The sequence below is a fragment of the Musa acuminata genome, unplaced genomic scaffold (genome assembly GCF_036884655.1).
Source record: "Musa acuminata AAA Group cultivar baxijiao unplaced genomic scaffold, Cavendish_Baxijiao_AAA HiC_scaffold_1136, whole genome shotgun sequence".
In the NCBI taxonomy this organism is placed as follows: Eukaryota; Viridiplantae; Streptophyta; class Magnoliopsida; order Zingiberales; family Musaceae; genus Musa; species Musa acuminata.
The window spans coordinates 7,156,788-7,164,287 of NW_027021348.1; positions in this window are offsets into that span (position 1 = coordinate 7,156,788).

The following is a 7,500-nucleotide window of genomic DNA, read 5'->3' on the forward strand; positions in this document are numbered from 1 at the left end:
TCGCTCGCCGCTCGGTCGTGCAGCCAAAAATGGTCAGTTTTGGCCTGTTTTTGGGCCATTTTGGCCTGTTTTTGGGGTGTTCTTGTGTGCCGCGGCGACCGCCATGAGCGGAGCAAAATGTCAGCCATCTCAGCACCCTGGAACCCCCCGGGTGGCACAGGGCTGGATGGGGCTTTCGTATAGCAGGGACGGTGCTGCCTCACGCTTCGCTCGCTGTTCGCCGCTCGCCGCTCGCTCGCGCAGCCAAAAATGGCCTGTTTTGGCCCGTTTTTGGGCTGTTCTTGCGTGGCGCGGCGACCGTCGTGAGCGGAGCAAAACGTCAGCCATCTCAGCACCCTGGAACCCCCCGGGTGGCACAGGGCTGGATGGGGCTTTCGTATAGCAGGGACGGTGCTGCCTCTCGCTTCGCTCGCTGTTCGCCGCTCGCCGCTCGCTCGCGCAGCCAAAAATGGCCAGTTTTGGCCTGTTTTTGGGCTGTTTTGGCCTGTTTTTGGGCTGTTCTTGTGTGGCGCGGTGACCGTCGTGAGCGGAGCAAAATGTCAGCCATCTCAGCACCCTGGAACCCCCCGGGTGGCACAGGGCTGGATGGGGCTTTCGTATAGCAGGGACGGTGCTGCCTCGCGCTTCGCTCGCTGTTCGCCGCTCGCCGCTCGCTAGCGCAGCCAAAAATGGCCTCTTTTGGACCGTTTTTGGGCCGTTTTGGCCAGTTTTTGGCCTGTTCTTGCGTTGCGCGGTGACCGTCGAGAGCGGAGCAAAACGTCAGCCATCTCAGCACCCTGGAACCCCCCGGGTGGCACAGGGCTGGATGGGGCTTTCGTAGAGCAGGGACGGTGCTGCCTCTCGCTTCGCTCGCTGTCCGCCGCTCGCCGCTCGCTCGCGCAGCCAAAAATGGCCGGTTTTGGCCCGTTTTTGGGCTGTTTTGGCCTGTTTTTGGCCTGTTCTTGCGTTGCGCGGTGACCGTCGAGAGCGGAGCAAAACGTCAGCCATCTCAGCACCCTGGAACCCCCCGGGTGGCACAGGGCTGGATGGGGCTTTCGTATAGCAGGGACGGTGCTGCCTCACGCTTCGCTCGCTGTCCGCCGCTCGCCGCTCGCTCGCACAGCCAAAAATGGCCAGTTTTGGCCCGTTTTTGGGCTGTTTTGGCCAGTTTTTGGCCTGTTCTTGCGTGGTGCGGTGACCGTCGTGAGCGGAGCAAAACGTCAGCCATCTTAGCACTCTGGAACCCCCCGGGTGGCACAGGGCTGGATGGGGCTTTCGTATAGCAGGGACGGTGCTGCGTCTCGCTTCGCTCGCTGTCCGCCGCTCGCCGCTCGCTCGCACAGCCAAAAATGGCCAGTTTTGGCCCGTTTTTGGGCCGTTTTGGCCAGTTTTTGGCCTGTTCTTGCGTTGCGCGGTGACCGTCGAGAGCGGAGCAAAACGTCAGCCATCTCAGCACCCTGGAACCCCCCGGGTGGCACAGGGCTGGATGGGGCTTTCGTATAGCAGGGACGGTGCTGCCTCACGCTTCGCTCGCTGTCCGCCGCTCGTCGCTTGCTCGCGCAGCCAAAAATGGCCAGTTTTGGCCCGTTTTTGGGCTGTTTTGGCCAGTTTTTGGCCTGTTCTTGCGTGGTGCGGTGACCGTCGTGAGCGGAGCAAAACGTCAGCCATCTCAGCACCCTGGAACCCCCCGGGTGGCACAGGGCTGGATGGGGCTTTCGTATAGCAGGGACGGTGCTGCCTCTCGCTTCGCTCGCTGTTCGCCGCTCGCCGCTCGCTCGCGCAGCCAAAAATGGCCAGTTTTGGCCTGTTTTTGGGCTGTTTTGGCCTGTTTTTGGGCTGTTCTTGTGTGGCGCGGTGACCGTCGTGAGCGGAGCAAAATGTCAGCCATCTCAGCACCCTGGAACCCCCCGGGTGGCACAGGGCTGGATGGGGCTTTCGTATAGCAGGGACGGTGCTGCCTCGCGCTTCGCTCGCTGTTCGCCGCTCACCGCTCGCTAGCGCAGCCAAAAATGGCCTCTTTTGGACCGTTTTTGGGCCGTTTTGGCCAGTTTTTGGCCTGTTCTTGCGTTGCGCGGTGACCGTCGAGAGCGGAGCAAAACGTCAGCCATCTCAGCACCCTGGAACCCCCCGGGTGGCACAGGGCTGGATGGGGCTTTCGTAGAGCAGGGACGGTGCTGCCTCTCGCTTCGCTCGCTGTCCGCCGCTCGCCGCTCGCTCGCGCAGCCAAAAATGGCCAGTTTTGGCCCGTTTTTGGGCCGTTTTGGCCAGTTTTTGGCCTGTTCTTGCGTTGCGCGGTGACCGTCGAGAGCGGAGCAAAACGTCAGCCATCTGTTAGGACTCTAGCTTGGAGAGTCCTAATTGAGAGGGACATTCATGTAAAAATGTTAGGACTCTAGCTAGGAGAGTCCTAATTGAGAGGGACATTCATGTAAAAATGTTAGGACTCTAGCTAGGAGAGTCCTAATTGAGAGGGACATTCTGTTAGGACTCTAGCTAGGAGAGTCCTAATTGTGAGGGGCATTCATGTAGGAGGTTTTTTCTTAGAGAAGAATTAGGAGTTGTAAGGGAATAGGAGTCTTGAGTATGAGTCCTATTAGGAGTTGGTTAGAAGTAAGAGTCTTAAGTAGGAGTCCTATTAGGAGTTAGGGTTTAGAAGCCCTATAAATAGTCATGTATTCCTTCTCTTTTCATAAGCAATAGATGAATCTTTTCTGCAGCCTTTGAGCAGCAACTTGGAGGGAGGAACCCCTATAGAGTTCCAAGGAGGCCGATCCCCTAAAGAGATCAACCCCAAGTTTAGAATCTGCAAGGGTTCTAACACCTGGTATCAGTGCAGCGTTCTTGGCGTCTCGCTGCCCTTTCACAGCCATCCATCAACCCTCCACAACCGTCCAAAGCAATTCCCACAATTGCTTAAAGGATCGTCACCGAATTCCGCCATCATCTCCACCACCACTGATCATCCTTTGATCTCCCCGTGAATTGCAACAGGTTCTGGTTTCCTACCTTACTGCTGCTGCAATTTAGTTATCCTTATTCGAAAATCCAAAAAAAAAAAATCGTTCCTATATTGCTGCATAAACTTTTCGTCACAAAGTTTTCATCTCTACGACGAAAGATACATTGCAGAATTCCAGCCGCATAGCACCATCTGTTTGATCCTGCTACTGTGCTTTTTCTATCCAAATTTCTACGAAATTTTTATGACATCTTTGACACTTCTTAACAGTGGATTTTCCTTTGGTTTCATCAAAAAATTCTCAATATAAACTACTGATCTTTTATGTCCAATCTGCTGCACTTGAATTGCAGAATTCAAGCCGCATAGCACCATCTGTTTGATCTTGCTACTGTGCTTTTTCTATCCAAATTTCTACGAAATTTTTATGACATCTTTGACACTTCCTAACAGTAGATTTCCCTTTGGTTTCATCGAAAAATTCTCAATATAAACTACTGATCTTTTATGTCCAATCTGCTGCACTTGAAAATCTATGCTGCAGAAAATTTCAGCTGCATATCGTTGCCTTAACCCATCTATTTGCAATCTTTTTTGAATGAAATTTCTTATAGACTTCATATATCATTTTGGCTTCCATCTAAGATTGATCTATTAAGAAATTCATCTCTAAAAATGATTTTATGTTGCTGCAAATTTTCATCGTAACCCGCTGAAATTTTTCGACGATAATTCTGCAATTGCAACTTGCACCAATTTCTTTGCTGTTATACTGCCGAAATTTTCTTGATTAAATTAAATATCCTTGCTGTCATATAAACTGTGATTTTGCTATCAATTCCCTCCTCAATTCTCTTAAGTTTTTGGTGGAAATTACGTCGAGAAACCATTGTTTCTTCGACGACAATTCTACTCTTACAAGACAGCACATACTTGCTGCAACTTCCACGGATTTCTATCAAACCTTTGCTACCATCTACCACAGATCCAAAACTTTCATCCACAGCCCTAAAACTCTACCAAACCACACCCTCAAACTGCACCCAAAACAGCCACAAAACAAGCCTAAACCGTAGCCTACATCCACCAATCCACCAACACTTTCGACCATCACTTCTCTCAACCTATACATGCCTTTAACCCAACAGCAAAAGAGAGATCTTAACATCATTGATTTGGGTCCATATACTATGGCATCTAAGGAGGCAATCAATGCTAAATTCGAAGCCTTGGAGGCGCGAATGGAGGATAAGATTCGGACGCTCTTTACCGAACTCAGATTGGGCCGACCACTAAGCCCGAAGAAATCATATCAAGGAGAGAGCTTTGCCCAATCACACCAAGCCCAAAGAGATGACTTCCAAGAGAGGGGAAGCTCTATGACCAACCTCAACTATCCATGCATGAGAGTGGACTTCCCTAGATGGGAAGAAGGAGACCCGATTGGTTGGATTTCGCACGCGGAGCGATATTTTCGGTACCACAAAATCGCGGATGTATCTATGGTGAAAATTGCAGCTATACATCTTGAAGGGGATGCTATTCTGTGGTTTGACTGGTTTGAACATACTTATGGAGTCCTTTCATGGCGACAATTCAAAGAAGAACTGCTGATTCGCTTCAGACCAATCGATTACGAGAATATTGACGAACAACTAGCAAAGATCCGACAAACCTCCACCATTCAGGAGTACCAAACCAGGTTTGAAAGGTTATCTAATCAAAATCATGATTGGTCTCAAAAACAGCTATTGAGGACCTTCATTGAGGGCTTAAAGCTGGAGATCCGAGGAGAAGTTAAAAAGCGACAACCGTACACGCTTATGGCAGCCATCTCTTTCGCACGACATCAAGAGGAGCAATTGAACCATGAAGCTCGAAGGACTAGGGTCACTCCTCAACCGGTAATATTGAAGCCCTCAGCCCCCCCTACTGTCGACCAAGTCCCTGCACCAAAGAGGTTAACAGGAGAAGAGCTTCGGGAGCGATATGCGAAGGGGTTATGTTGGCATTGTGACGAGCCGTGGAGCCGTGAGCATCGCTGTAGTAAAGGAGGACTTCTTATGATTGAACCGATAGAAGAAGAGGTCATTGAACATCTAAAAGAGAGCTTTGAACATGAAGAAGAAGATTCAGAAGAAGAGCCAAAACCGACCGAAGTTACGGTACATACACTAGCTAGCTACTCAAACCCACAAACGATGAAAATTGGAGGCCTTCTCAAACAACAACCAATCACTGTTCTCATCGACACGGGCAGTACTACTAACTTCCTAAATAGTAAGCTTGCTGTTCGGATATCATTACCTATCGAGAATCGCTGCAGGTTTGATGTTAAGGTCACCGACGGACGAATTTTGAATTGTGATCATAGGCGCTTGCAGGAGAAACTATTGCTGCAGGACCAAGAGATAATTGCAGATTTCTTCCTTCTCCCTCTTAACAATCATGAGGCCATGCTCAAAATTAAATGGTTGACGACATTAGGTGATATTTCCTGGAATTTTATGAAACTAATTATGAAATTTTACAGTAAGGAGAAACAGGTGACATTGCACGGGAAACGTGGGGGCGACAAAACAACGATTTGCACACAACAAATGGAGAATGTTTTGCATAAAGCATGCAGCGGCTTTTTGGTACAACTTGAGCAGCAAACTAATGGAGAGCTAACAGAATTTGAAGATCCAAATCTACTTCCTTTGCTTGCTGAATTTTCAAATATATTTGACGAACCGCGCAACCTACCTCTTACCTGTCGGCATGATCATTGTATAATGATTCTTCCAGGCAAATCTTCAGCAAATGCCCAGCCATATCAGTATCCACATCTCCAGAAGGATGAAATAGAAAGGATTATAAAAGAGATGCTCGAAACAGGAGTTATTCGGCCAAGTTCCAACCTCTACTCTTCGCCGGTGCTACTTGTATGCAAGAAGGACGGAACAAGGCGAATATGTGTTGATTACCGAGCTCTCAATGGCATAATCATCAAGGACAAATACTTTATTCCAATAGTAGATGAATTGCTAGATGAAAGGGAGCACAAATCTTTACAAAGCTGGACCTTTGATCCGGGTATCATCAAATACGAGCATGCAAAGAAGACATACGGAAAACCACCTTTTGAACACACAACAACCACAAATTTTTGCTTTCTTCAACAAAAGGTGGAATATCTTGGGCATATCATATCAGAGGAAGGTGTGGCAGTGGACCCCTTCAAAGTTGGAGCAATGCAAAACTGGCCGACCTCGAGAAACATAAAATTGCTACATGGCTTTCTGGGTTTAACAGGCTACTACCGCAAGTTCGTGAAAAACTATGGAAAGATCAGTGCACCACTTACTTCCTTACTAGAAAAAAATGTCTTCCAATGGTTGGACAGAGCCTCCGCTGCCTTCGACAAACTTAAGGCAGCCATGACAACGACGCCGGTGCTAACACTACCATATTTCAACCGACCCTTCATTATTGAGGCCGACACATCTGGAGTCAGAATTGGAGCCATTCTCATGCAAGATGGTCGACCACTCGCATACACGAGCAAGACATTATCTCCCTCCGATCAAAATATGTCAACATATGATAAGGAGATGCTCGCCATTGTGCGCGCAGCAACGAGGTGGAGATTGTACTTGATCAGGCGATACTTTCAAATCAAGACCGACCATAAAAGCCTAAAATATCTCTTGGAACAGAAGATATCTTCCCCCGAGCAGCAAAAATGGGTAACAAAACTTCTTGGATTTGATTTTGAAATAACTTACAAAAAGGGGAAAGAGAATGTTCTTGCAGATGCGCTTTCGCAGCTACCCGAGCAAGTTGAAGTTTCGACCGTTTCACTTCCGACCAGCGACTTCCTTGAGGATATTAAGATGGAATGGCAAGAAGATTCAGATACTAGTAAGATTATAAAAAAATTGGAGGAAGCACCAAGCCCCATGGCTCATTATAATTGGGACTCAAAAGAATTACACTATAAGGGACGCATTGTGCTTGTGACAAATTCTACTTGCATCTTCAATAGAAGATTTTGGACAAAGTTATTCTATATGCAGGGTACTAAATTGAAAAGGAGTACGACATATCACCCACAAACCAACAGCCAACCGGAAGTTTTAAACAGGTGCTTGGAGACAGCCCCAAGCCACCCACCAAATATGACTACCCAAAGAGAACTCCAGACCCAGCCAAGTGCCATTATTAATCGACGGATCGTGACTCGACGACGACGACCCACTAATGAAGTGCTAATACAGTGGGCGAACCTACCAAAAGAAGATGCCACTTGGGAGAACTATGACGACTTGAAGATCAAATTCCCAGAATTCATGAATCATCAGCCTCGAGGACAAGGCTGATTTGAAGAGGGCGGGTCTGTTAGGACTCTAGCTTGGAGAGTCCTAATTGAGAGGGACATTCATGTAAAAATGTTAGGACTCTAGCTAGGAGAGTCCTAATTGAGAGGGACATTCATGTAAAAATGTTAGGACTCTAGCTAGGAGAGTCCTAATTGAGAGGGACATTCTGTTAGGACTCTAGCTAGGAGAGTCCTAATT